Source organism: Stigmatopora argus, chromosome 12 (genome assembly GCF_051989625.1).
Source record: "Stigmatopora argus isolate UIUO_Sarg chromosome 12, RoL_Sarg_1.0, whole genome shotgun sequence".
NCBI classification, from domain to species: Eukaryota; Metazoa; Chordata; class Actinopteri; order Syngnathiformes; family Syngnathidae; genus Stigmatopora; species Stigmatopora argus.
This window is the reverse complement of record NC_135398.1, coordinates 2,545,164-2,558,698: the sequence shown is the minus strand read 5'-3', so window position 1 is coordinate 2,558,698 and position 13,535 is coordinate 2,545,164. Positions and strand designations below refer to the sequence as shown.

The 13,535-nt window shown below is 34.2% G+C and overlaps 1 long non-coding RNA gene across 1 annotated transcript in view; it reads right to left on the bottom strand.

Moving 5' to 3' along the window:
* LOC144085255 (uncharacterized) overlaps positions 1 to 13,535 on the bottom strand; it is a 94,933-nt gene that overhangs the window by 67,500 nt on the left and 13,898 nt on the right. The window contains exon 3 of the long non-coding RNA XR_013304059.1: positions 5,640 to 5,788. This is a non-coding gene — a long non-coding RNA (uncharacterized LOC144085255). The remainder of the gene's footprint in view (positions 1 to 5,639; positions 5,789 to 13,535) is intronic.

Sequence of the window (13,535 nt, the reverse complement as noted above, 5' to 3'; positions counted from 1 at the left end):
AATAAAAGAAATTAGTGTCATAAAAACTCGGGTATGCAGACAGTTGTTTTGCTCGTTTGTTGACGCTTCTTAATTAACTTTTGCCTTTTAATTGGTTACACCTCATCACCTTTTGCTCGCTCGCATTGGTACTCGGGAAGTTTGCGATTTATTTGGAACTTGTGGTTGTTTTGTAAAATAATGAAATAAATAAGCAGAAATGTTGACAGTCTGCCATAATGTCTAGCAGCGAGCTAATGCTTGCATTTGGTGGTTAATTAGACCCAGGAGCCAATTGTTTGGGCTTGTTTAATTTCAGTAAACTAACAGGCACTGAAACTCCTCCAAAAAAGACATTTTTTAATCATTTTCATGATTGAAAAAACAATAGTGAGGGAAAAATTAACTAACGACAATAGTTGGAACTGTTTGCTCCATTCCCTGAAGCCAAAGTGTTAATCTGTGCTGTGCTTTTTTGGGTTTTAAAGTACACTAAAAGCAGTTAAAAAAATGTTTTAAAAAAAGAAATATCCGCAAATGACCTTGCTCTCACACATTCATATTTGAAGTATTCAAATTTTAACACATTTAGCTCGTTCATTTTGATTTCTGCACCATTTGCTAGCCTGGCCTGAATTTACTGCCGTAGTCATATTTAAGAGTTATTCCGGCAGGGTACTAAAAACGTTGAGTATTTTCTGCTTGTGCCGCATCGCATTTCAAATCGAACCCGGCGCAGTGCGGTATTGTTGTCGGGGAAACGAGTGCGTGGTCCGCCCTTGCCTCTGACGCCTGCCGCTGTTAGCCACCTGACTTTAGCGTCTCCGCTGTAGTACACAAATGAGCTCATTTACGGCTAGCGCGGTCGGGGGGTCACCACTTGTTGTCGTTATCGTCTGTTTATGCCATTAAATCGACTCAACTTCAGCTATAAGTTGCCACTTAATATGTATTTGATACTGGTTCAATTAGTCATAGCTAGCTAACGTGACGATTTTAGTACAGGCAACACCGAAAATATACATGTTCATTTAGCCCGATACGCAAAATGTACTGTAACAAATATACCAGACATAAAATGTACTAACCACAATAAGCTAGCGTATTCTAGAATAAGGGTATTTTTTTCCCTCGTATATTTCTGCTTATAGGAGTATGAAACACATTCCTTTTAGCATGGTGGTTGTGCTAAATATTCTAAATAATAATCCAAGTTGAATTCAACGATGTGTTGTCGTTATCGTAGTCTGTTTATGCCATTAAATCGACTCAACTTCAGCTATAAATTGTCACTTAATATATATTTGATACTGGTTCAATTAGTCATAGCTAGCTAACGTGACGATTTTAGTACAGGCAACACCGAAAATATACGTGTTCGTTTAGCCGATACAAAAAATGTACTGTAACAAATATACCATACATAAAACGTACTAACCACAATAAACTAGCGTATTCTAGAGTAAGGTTTTTTTTTTTATAAATGGATTAAAAGAACTGGATTAAAATCCCTGAATATTCATTTTTTTATAGATCTAAAACAATGTTTATTTTAGCTTTTTTTAAATATATTTTTAGATTTTACAAAATGATTTTTGAACTAAAAACAAAAAAAATGATTAAAAAAATACAATCAATGATTTAAAAGGGGGAAAATCAGGAAATTTATTATACATCTATACTCTTCATTTGAATTTGATCCTAAAACAGAAAGTCGGCACTCATGATTTACTTTCCCGGGCCACACAAAATGATGTGGTGGGCCAGATTTGGCCCCCGGGGCGCCACTTTGACACATCTGGTTTAGCCCGATACGCAAAATGTACCATAAAAAATATACCACACGTAAAATGTACTAACCACAATAAGATAGCATATTCTAGAATAAGGTTAATTTTTTTTCCACGTATATTTCTGCTGTGAATTGCTCATAGACGAGTATGAAACGCGTTCTTTTTAGCATGGTAGTCCTGCTAAATATTCTAAATAATAATCCAGGTTGAATTCAACGACATAAGACTGCCAGAACCTCTCAGGATGGATAATTAAATTTTCGGTAATATCCCATGAAAATCTTTCTCTGCTATTTTTCATATTTACTCTAGCGACTCGTCGGCAGTCAGAGTCTTTTGTAATGAGATAAACGGATGTGGTTGACTTTTACTTATTGAAAATGTGACAGCAGGATGAATTATGAAACGTTTGGGGTAATTCGATGCACTCGTATTAAGCAAATGCTTCAAAAGTGATTGGAAAGCACTTCACAGTACAGATGGTCAATGATCTGAAGCATGCTGGGAAAGAAACTAAAGACTTTTGGGAAGGCGTTTATGTGAAAAGTTACGTCGTGGCCAAATAATTCAATTGACCAGAGTCCAATTTTCTCCTAATGAAGGATAAAAATGAAGGGGGGAAAAGACCCCCAAAACAGGCAGACTAGTTTCCAGAAATAAAATGGGCTGTAATTCCAACACTGGCTCGGGTTTAAATAGTCTTAAATAAAAGCTTGTTTCATTTTTAAAACCATTGTGAGGGTGCTTACCGTGCCTAAAGGCTGGGAGTTGTGTCAAGGTCCAAATATTTATGGACTTGGCGTTATTCCCAGTGGGAAAAAAGGCACATATTGTATAGAGAAATAATATACTAAATCGAATCGACTGAATTTATTTACTAAATCTCATAATAAATGGGTTTACACGTCCTTTGAAATTGAAATGGTAAGAGCGGCAATCAAGGGCTAAAAAGTATACATTTAAATAACATAGAACCAAACATTCTATCAAAAAAATACAAAAACCTAGACGTCCTAAGTAGCAGGACATAGTTTATATAATTAATACAATATTAATATATATACACATGTATACATATATACACATGTTACACATATATACATACATATATATATACATACATATACATACATACATACATACATACATACATACATACACATACATACATATACACATAAATATAAATATATATATAAATATATATATATATATATATCTGTGTATGTATATATCTGTATATGTATATATCTGTATATATATACACACATATACAGATATATACATATATATACATACACAGATATATAAATATATTTAGATATATACACATATATATATATACATACATATACACATACAGATATATACATATATACATATATTGATATATATACATATATATATATACACACATATACACATACATATATATATACACATATATACACATACATATATACACATTTATATACACGCGTGTATGTATATAAATATATACATACACACACACACACACATGTACACACAAATTATATTTAGATATTAATACATGAGTCTTTTGATATGCCTATTGCTGTAATATTTAATAAATATACACTTTTTGATAATTGTACTTGTATTTCTGTATAGGCGCAAAAACGTATTGTGGTAGTAATATGGGGGTGATCCTACTGGTCTACATTAACCGCGATATTCGAGGGATTACTGTGCTAACAAATTTGACATTTCTAGACTTCAGCCATTGAGTTAATGCCGCAAAGGTGAGCACTTTTGTGGCAAAGTAGAGATTGATGAGTCAAAAAAAGTACCAAATTTAGCTTCTGAAACCTTGGCCGGGTCAGCACGTATTTCCGTGCAGACGTCAGAGACTCGCATACAAAAGTGCAGATTTTTCCTTTTCATTTATGAACGAAACGCCGAATGAGTTGCGAGATGTTGAAGGTCAAGCTTTCTTGCATTTACTGCAAAGTCTTTGTCCCGGGTGTTTAATAGCGGGACATTGACTCGACGACATGCGGTCGTCTATTCAGATGGAGCCACGGATCGTTTCTTTCCTCCGGAGCCTTAAGTGGACCCGGACCAATAGGAATAAACCCCCAGGGTGAGCGTGAGAGGCTCTTCGATCACTTACACGCACACTCGCCTTAGAACATCAACTTGTGTTTGTGCCAAGGAGCTAAAGGGCGTAAGTGAAAATACAATAAAACCAATTCAATGGCGACGATATAGGTATGATTCTTGACTGAGTAATAAAACATAAATAACCCTTTTTTTCTTGTGTATGAAACTACTTTTCTTCGATGAAACTTATCCGGAAAATATGAAGTTTTTTCTTCGAACAATGTGGCTTTTTGTTGGAAACTTCATTTTTAGTTTGACGTGAAAATATAAGTTAGGTATGGTTCTTCTTCTGGAATTAACAATATATGTAGTGTTTTAAATCACGTGTCAAAGTGGCGGCCCAGGGGCCAAATCTGGCCCGCCGCATCATGTTGTGTGGCCCAGGAAAGTAAATGATGAGTGCCGACTTTCTGTTTTAGGATCAAATTAAAATGAAGGGTATAGATGTATATTAAATTTCCTGATTTTTCCCCCTTTTAAATCAATAATTGTCATTTTTTAATCCATTTTTTCTGTGTTTTTAGTTCAAAAATCATTTTGTAAAATCTAAAAATATACTTAAAAAAGAGCTAAAATAAACATTGTTTTAGATCTATAAAAAACTGAATATTCAGGGCTTTTAATCCAGTTCTTTTAATCCATTTATAAAAAATATATCTAAATATTATATCTAAAATGGTCCGGCACGTGAAATCAAGTTGATGTTAAAGCGACCCGCGAACCAACCCGAGTCTGACACCCATGGTATGGATGTAAATAAAATTTCCTGATTTTACCCCTTTTAAATTAATAATTGTAATTTTTTAATCCATTTTTCTGTGTTTTTAGTTCAAAAATCATTTTGTAAAATCTAAAAAATATATTTAAAAAAAAAGCTCAAATAAACATTGTTTTAGATCTATAAAAAACTGAATATTCAGGGCTTTTAATCCAGTTATTTTAATCCATTTATAAAAATAAGAAATAAACATCTAAAATGGTCCGGCCCACGTGAAATCAAGTTGACGTTAAAGCGGCCCGCGAACCAACCCGAGTCTGACACCCTTATTTTAAATCATTGTTTTCTCAAAAAGATGCCGCAATGGCTTTTAATTGAGCGTCCCTAGTTGTGTTCGTCAGTCAACGCAATGGATTGTGGTATAGATTTGAGAAGTGTAAATACAAACTTTCATCGATCAACATTATTAGCTGCTAAATTCAAGCTTTAGTCACCACACTCGTTTTGCGTGAGCTCAGCGGAAAATCAATCGTTGTAAAGATCGACTCGTTTTGTGATCTTAATCATCGGAAAATCAATACACAAGGTAGAATAGCCACGCAATTGCAAGGTCTTTCACCTCAAAAATATAAAGAAAATGCAAAATAAATCTGCTGATCGCTCCCGGATTTTACAACCGATGCTTTCAAATTTTAGCTTCTACGCGCTAACAACGTCGAAATGACACGAAATCGCCGAGCCGTAAAAAGGAAGCATCGTTGGCGGCCGTAAGTGCTGTCAACATGCGGCCCATTAATATGCGGTGGGAAAGTTCTCGGTCGTCAATATGTCCGCGGCCTTGTGTTAATGTCACCCGGACTCCCCCGTCACTCATTTCCTCTCCTCGGCTGATTAATAGGCATCAATTAAATCCGGGAAGTGAGTGACACCAGCGTGTGCTAATAATGTGTGTGCGTGGACGCAGATGAATGCTTTTCTGTGCAAGCTAGCAAAGAGATAAGTTGGCATATTTTGCGGGAAAATACCTGGTTTTGTTCACGTGGGGTGTCCATTCGAAGCTTTCCAGGCGACATCTCGCAAACGCCAGCGGCATTGACGTTCCTCGGGACTCGCTGGGGGCAATCAATTGCTCTAGTTTGATTTCATGTGGTGTCACTCTTAGCGGGATGGCAACCTGAGAAGGGAAATCGCTATGGTCACCTTAAGACTAGCAATTAGCTCAATGATAGACAATGAGTGAAACACACAGACCATAATGAGGAAAAAAAAGATCTCTGCCCATTTGTGCGGTTAACCCCCAAGTCATGTTTTTACAAGAGTTTACGTGACTTTTTTCATGCACTGGGGGGAAAAATAATTCAAATTGGCTATAAAACAAGTATAAGTGTCTAAAAAAACAATAACAACCAAATGCTGGTATCTTTCATATAAGCTTTATAATTTTTAAGGCATTTTAAATGTGATTAAATATGTTTTACTAGAAACAAGCATGGTCTCTCTACCCATTTGTGCTTTTAACCCCCAAGTCATGTTTTTACAAGAGTTTACGTGACTTTTTTCATGCACTGGGGAAAAAATGTAATTCAAATTGGCCATAAAACAAGTATAACTGTCTCGAAAAACAACAACAATAAAATCCTGGTATCGTTCATATATTCATATATTTTTTAAGGGATTTTAAATATGATGACATTTTTTACTAGAAACAAGCTTGGTCTATCTCCCATTTGTGCTTTTAACCCCCAAGTCATGTTTTTACAAGAGTTCACATGACTTTTTTCATGCACTGGGAAAAATAATACAAATTGGCTATAAAACAAGTAAAAAATGTCTAAAAAAAAAAATCAACAACAACAAAATCCCGGTATCTTTCATACAACCGTTATACATTTTTAAGGGATTTTAAATGTGATGAAATATTTTTTACTAGAAACTACCTAAAAATGTGTCATTCATTGAGGGTGCGCCTTATAATGCGGTGCGCCTTATAGTTGTGAAAATAGGGTATACACATTTCTAACAGTGGGGATTAATCAATTGAATAACCAGTTGCTAGTTAACATTTTAGTTAAACAAAAAATAAAAGACAAACTAAATATTTTTGCATCATCTGCAATAAAAACAACAAATTGAGTCAACAAATCAGTTGACCGTTTGAGTGTTAATCGCGAATGGCTATTTGTCTCTTTGTGCACTGCCCGTAGTTAGCTGGGATAGGCTCCAGCACCCCCCGACCCTGGTGAAGATAAGCATTAAAAAAATGAATGAACAAATGTCATGGAAGTCATCAATCGGTCAGATTTTTTTTACCATGAAAAGCCAATAAAAGAAATTAAGACCGAGGCAGCTACTCGGACCAAATCCTGAAATTACCCACTCACGTTTGAGTGTGTCAAGAACCCCCGCTCACCACTTTCTCTTGAGATTAGAGTGCAATAAAGGAGGATGAACGCGCAGAAAGTGCTGCAGACATGGCCTTACTGGAAATCAATCCGCTTGGTCGCAGCCCTCCCATCACCGCAAACATACACACACACCCACCCACATGGGGGATTCAGGTGGGAGCAACGGCAAGCGAGAAAAAGGGAGCTGGTAAAAAAGAAATAAAAAAAATGGAGGAACGAGGGAGGTGAGGAAAGGCCTGATTGAAAGCATTAGAGCCAGCCGGCGTGGTGTGCTTCTTTCGCCACTCGCGTCTGAGGGCTCCAAATGCTACCTGAGCTTGTTAGCGAATTCATTTGCTAGAAGGGGAGGGTTGTCGGAATGAATAAACTCTCACCTACGAAACTTTAACTTCAAGATTTGGATCTTTAGATGTGTTTAAGGGGTCTTTTTGTGTGAAAAACTGAAATTATTGAGTAAAGAACTGCAAAAATGACTCCTTCCGGGCAGCGTTTGTTCGGGGAAGGTGCTAAAAGCTAACACTGAGGCACGTTGACGGCACCCTTAAATGATCAAACTGAGGAAGCCTCGAGCTTGGGTGTCAAACGTGTGGAAGGTTGCTAAGGACTTTTAAAGGGCAAATAATGTCTTTTGATTTTAAATATATTGTGTGGCCACATTTTGAATTTCCTCAAATTTCAAGGAAAAATAAGTGATTATTTTTGCTAATTGTTTTCAAATGATGATTTACATATTTATTTATTTTTTCATTTATTTTTTCATTTATTTATATATATATATATATATATATATATATATATATATATATATATATATATATATATATATTTATTTATTCATATATATTTATTTATTTTATTTTAATTTATTTCTATATTCATATATATTTATTTATTTTATTTTTATTTATTTATATATATTTATTTATTTTATTTTTATTTATTCATATACATGTATTTATTTTATTTTTATTTATTTCTATATATTTATTTATTTTTATTTATTCATATATATTTATTTATTTATTAACTTATCTATTACCCATCTATGCATGTCTAAAATTTATTTTTCTGTGTCTGTACTCTCACCCTCTTGCTACTGTGACAATGACATTTCCCGAGTACGACATAAATAAAGTTATCTAATCTAATCTAATCTAATGATTTACTTTCTTGGGCCAGATTTGGCACCTGGTCCTCCACTTTGACACCTGTGGATAAGACACTGCCACATGAATGCTAATGCTAATTCCGATCTGTAAAAAAGTAGCTGTTACACACCAGAAATTGGATGTGATTCTCAAGTTCCCTTTTGTAAACGAACCAAAGACAACATCTAACAACCGATCTCCACCGACAGCCATCTTTCAAATCGGATCCTTTCCGAAAGAATTGGATTTAGAGCGCCATAGATTAGCCATTCGCAACATTGAAACAAAGTCAATGAAAGACTCATCGAAAAGCACCCAAGCGGACATCCACGTCAAAGTACTTTGCGGGTGACTTTTCCCACCGTGTACCGAATGAGCAAAGATTAATCAGTTTCCAGAACACGCACCGAACAAGTCATGCCCAGTTAATGTTTACTTCCAAGTTTTAATACAGCAGCCGCCGCAGTTCCCGAGCGGCGAGGGAGGATCGGGACCCGGCGTAATGAGATTTCTTCGCACCTGATGATTACGGCGAGCAGTCGACCAGAAGCAAAAGTGATCAGGGTACCAGGATGTGAGCACCGATGGGCCCCCGGCGTTTGTATCGACCCCGCCGGCCCCCCGTTCTATTCTCGGCTACCTTTATTCGGAAAGTTCGGGGCGTCTGGGTGATTGTTTGCGGCTTTTACGTTAAAACAATTAGGCGGTGGCTGTCAGGCGGCGTCAATAAAAGAGAGGATTTATGGGGAGGCGTTCGTTTAATGTGTAATAAATGGTTCTCGGAACAACGGATATAAATGAGGCAAACAATAAGACTGATTGTGAAGAGGATTTGGTATTAATTAAGACTTGATTCGCTACCCCCAAGCGTGGACTGGGTTATGAAGATATGAAAATAATAATGACAATGACATCGTCGTGATTAAGGGAAGGAGCTGATATGAGCTTAGTCAATTTTAGACTGGATTTATTGAATTTTGAGAGATTCAACAACATTAAAAATAATTGTACAGTCGTACCTCTACTTACGAATGCCTCTAGGGACGGAATTTTCAGGTTACGAAATCCCTCTGAATGTAAATGCATTTTCTGAATCCGTTATTTTATTTTGAAATTGTCCTGGTAACATTATTGCGGCCTGGTTGACTTCTAGTTGGAGTCTCTCAGAACGAATGACGGAATTTACATATAAAGTACTGATCTGCTTACGAAATATTCAAGTAACGATAAAAGTTATGGAACCAGTTAATTTCACAATTCGAGGTACGATTGTATAAATAAAGTTTCAAATCTTTGTTAAACTCAATTGTCCTGGTAACATTATTGGTTGACTTCTAGTTGGAGTCCCTCAGAACGAATGACGGAATTTACATATAAAGTACTGATCTGCTTACGAAATATTCAAGTAACGATAAAAGTTATGGAACCAATTAATTTCACAAGTAGCGGTACGATTGTATAAATAAAGCTTTGAATCTTTGTTAAACTCAATTGTCCTGGTAACATTATTGGTTGACTTCTAGTTGGAGCCGCTCAGAATGAATGAAGGAATTTACATATAAAGTACTGATCTGCTTACAAAATATTCAAGTAACGATAAAAGTTTTGGAACCAATTAATTTCACAAGTAGAGGTAAGATTGTATAAATAAAGCTTTGAATCTTTGTTAAACTCAATTGTCCTGGTAACATTATTAGTTGACTTCTAGTTGGAGCCTCTCAGAACGAATGACAGAATTTACATAGAAAGTACTGATCTGCTTACGAAATATTCAAGTAATGATAAAACTTATGGAACCAATTAATTTCACAAGTCGAGGTACGATTTTATAAATAAAGATTCAATTTTGGCATCTTTGTTAAACTAAAAAAATATATCCGCAAAAGTCTTTTTTTAAGTTGTGTCGCCCGCCATTCCTCATGACTTATTGTTTGTAAATATATCCATATTGCATATGAATTGCTAAAGCTGTGTTAGCCAAAGCGCGCATTTAATTGGCCTATCGCGGCAGATCTTGGAACCTAATAACCGTGATAAATGAGGTATTACTGTAATCACAATTTCATGAATGTAATAATTGTGTTGTCAAAACGAGCATGACTTTCCCTCTTGCTTCTCTCACGCTGAGATGTAGAAGATTTGGAAAAGTACCGGAAAGGTTCATTGGAGAAAAAAAATAAGTCTCTTGCCTTTTATTTGAACCCGAAAACCTGAGGCAAAGGATTTTATTCTGCAGCTTAAAAATGCAATCGCAAGTCTCTTCATCTTGTCGGGTTATATAACCGGAGAAAGTGTTATCACATTGGACCAATGAGATGAACTTGTGTACTGCCATGCGTTTGTGCTAGATTGCTTCCAATTACAATTTTTGTATTTTTGTTTTACAAAATTAAGTCAAGCCAAGATGATTAAAAACTATCTTGGTTGGGATTTGTTTTTGTTTTAAACTTTTTCTGCGGTCACTGGACATTTTCTCTTTCTTCTAGAAAGTTCATTTCATATAATAAATACATAAATTACTACTGTCAAGCAATTAAAAATTGCATGCAGTCCGTTGTTGACTCCTGATAATCCATTTTTTTAACGTTTTGAAACTACAAATGATTAGATATTCTGCAATAGCCTTGGAATTGAATAAATAAAAAATAATAAATAAAATAAATCCAAATAAATAATACAAATTGAATTGAATAAATACAAAATAATAAATAAAAAAAATTCAAATAAATAAGACAAATTGAATTAAATAAATACAAAATAATAAATAAAATAAATTCAAATAAATAAGACAAGTTGAATAAAATAAATAAAAAATAAAATCCAAATAAATAAATAATACAAAATTAAAAAAAAAAACAATAATTTGCCATTTGGGGCTGGAGACGCCCAATCTATTTTGACAGGGAGGACTGACAGCGGTCATTCGATTTAATAATAATCCAAAATGTGGTCCATATGTTTTAAAGAACTGATCATTTTTTATCTGATTCAAATCCTCTCTTTAACTAAAGGATTTCAAGATGGATTTTTCCTGGGTGGAAAAAGTTTGGACAGCCCTGCTTTAGGTGGATGCCAAAAGGATGAAATTGACGTGTGACAGGCAGGCAGGCAGGCAGGCAGGCAGGCAGGCTCTTTGTCTGTCTTTGTATGGCCAAAGATGGATCACCCAGCCAGCTTTCAACCCGGGCAGCTGCTTGCTTGACAAGCGGAGTTGGGCGGACTGGTCGCTGGGGATGTCCCAATCGCATATTTTTGCATGCGAGTCGACTCCATGATTTGGTGGAGTTGCGATCCAATACCTCAAAAAGATCTTAATAAGGGGAAAATAGCACCTCCAAATGTTTGTTTTTCTCCCAATTTGAACAAAGCTATCCAATATTACAAACATACAAATCTATTTTTTGGGGCGATTCAGTCAGCCAACACAGAATAAGGATGAGAACTAATTAAGTTGAAATATTTAGTTCTTGTCAATAAACTTGTATAAAAAAAAAATTAAAACAAAACAGTCCAATGTGACGAATAAAGTTATCTTGACTTTCCATATATATATATATATATATATATATATATATATATATATATATATATATATATATATATATATATATATATATATATATATATATATATATATATATATATATATATATATATATATATATATATACATACATATATACACACATACATACACATATACATATATATATGAATATATATATACATATATACACATATATATGTGTATATATATATATGTATATATATACACATACATATATATACATACATATATATATATACGTATATATATATACACACATATATATACATATATATATATATATACACATATATATACATATACACACATATATATACATATACATATATATATATACACATATATACATATATATACACATATATACATATATATACACATATATATACATACATATATATACATACATATATACATACATATATATACATACATATATACATACATATATATACATACATATACACATATATATATATATACACACATATATATATATATACATATATATACACATATATACACACATATATACACACATATATACACACATATATACACACATATACACATATATATACATATATATATACACATATATATACATATATATATACACATATATATACATATATATATATATACACATATATATATACATATATATATACACATATATATACATATATATACACATATACATATATATACATATACACATATATATACATATACATATATACACATACATATATATACATATATACATATATACACATACATATATATACATATATACATATACATACATATACATACATATATACATACATATATCTACATATATATACATATATATATACATATATACATACGTACCTACCTACCATACGTATATACATACATATATACACACTACATAGACATATATATATATATATATATAATTATACAAGTGTATTCTTGACTTTGACCTTGCAAAGTTGGTTTCACTAGTGTAATATAAATATATTGTATAGTACATGTATTTTATAATATATATTTATAATATAATACACTAGCTCAGGATGATTGGTTGCTTGTAGCCCTTAACTTTTTCACCGCCATTGACAGTTATAAACATCCCAACCATTTCCATTGTAAAGTCCAGCATTGAGTGATCACGTTTCTCTGCCATTGTCAGTGATACACGTCCTTTGGTGGTCATTATTGTCGCTTGGAATGAATATTTCAAGAGACGCAGACGCAAATACGAGCCCCCCGGGTGGCTTGGAAGGTCAATCGCAGATGGGGAAAGCCAGCCTAGTTCACAAAATTGGAGGAAATAATTATCTCCATCCATTCCAGTGTCTTCATTTCCCACGGGGAGACGCATCGCTCGCGCTACCGCCACAAACTCGGGCGCCGTTCAAAAAAAAAGGGCCTATTCAATCTCCCTCATCTTTTCAAACCTGCGTTTTTTTGTCCGAGAACGCCGCGGTGTCCAAGGACTCGTCGCCTGGCAAAGATGGTGTCGGAATAGAGGGCGCCTTAACTCGGATTGCCTCACGCCGTTACCGTGGTAACAACAGGTTGCGCGGCGGGGAGTTTGGAGAAGAAGCTTTGAAATGGGTACACGCAATTGAGAAAGTACAAAAATAAATAAAAAACATTCACGCAGGATTTAAAAATGTCACTCACATTGTTGTTGTTCTTCTTGTGGACACCGAATCGGTTTACAAGAATCATTTCAAGATGAAGCAAAGCCAAAAAGGTGGATTTTTAATTTTTTTTCCGCTAAATTCCAGCAAATTCCCAACA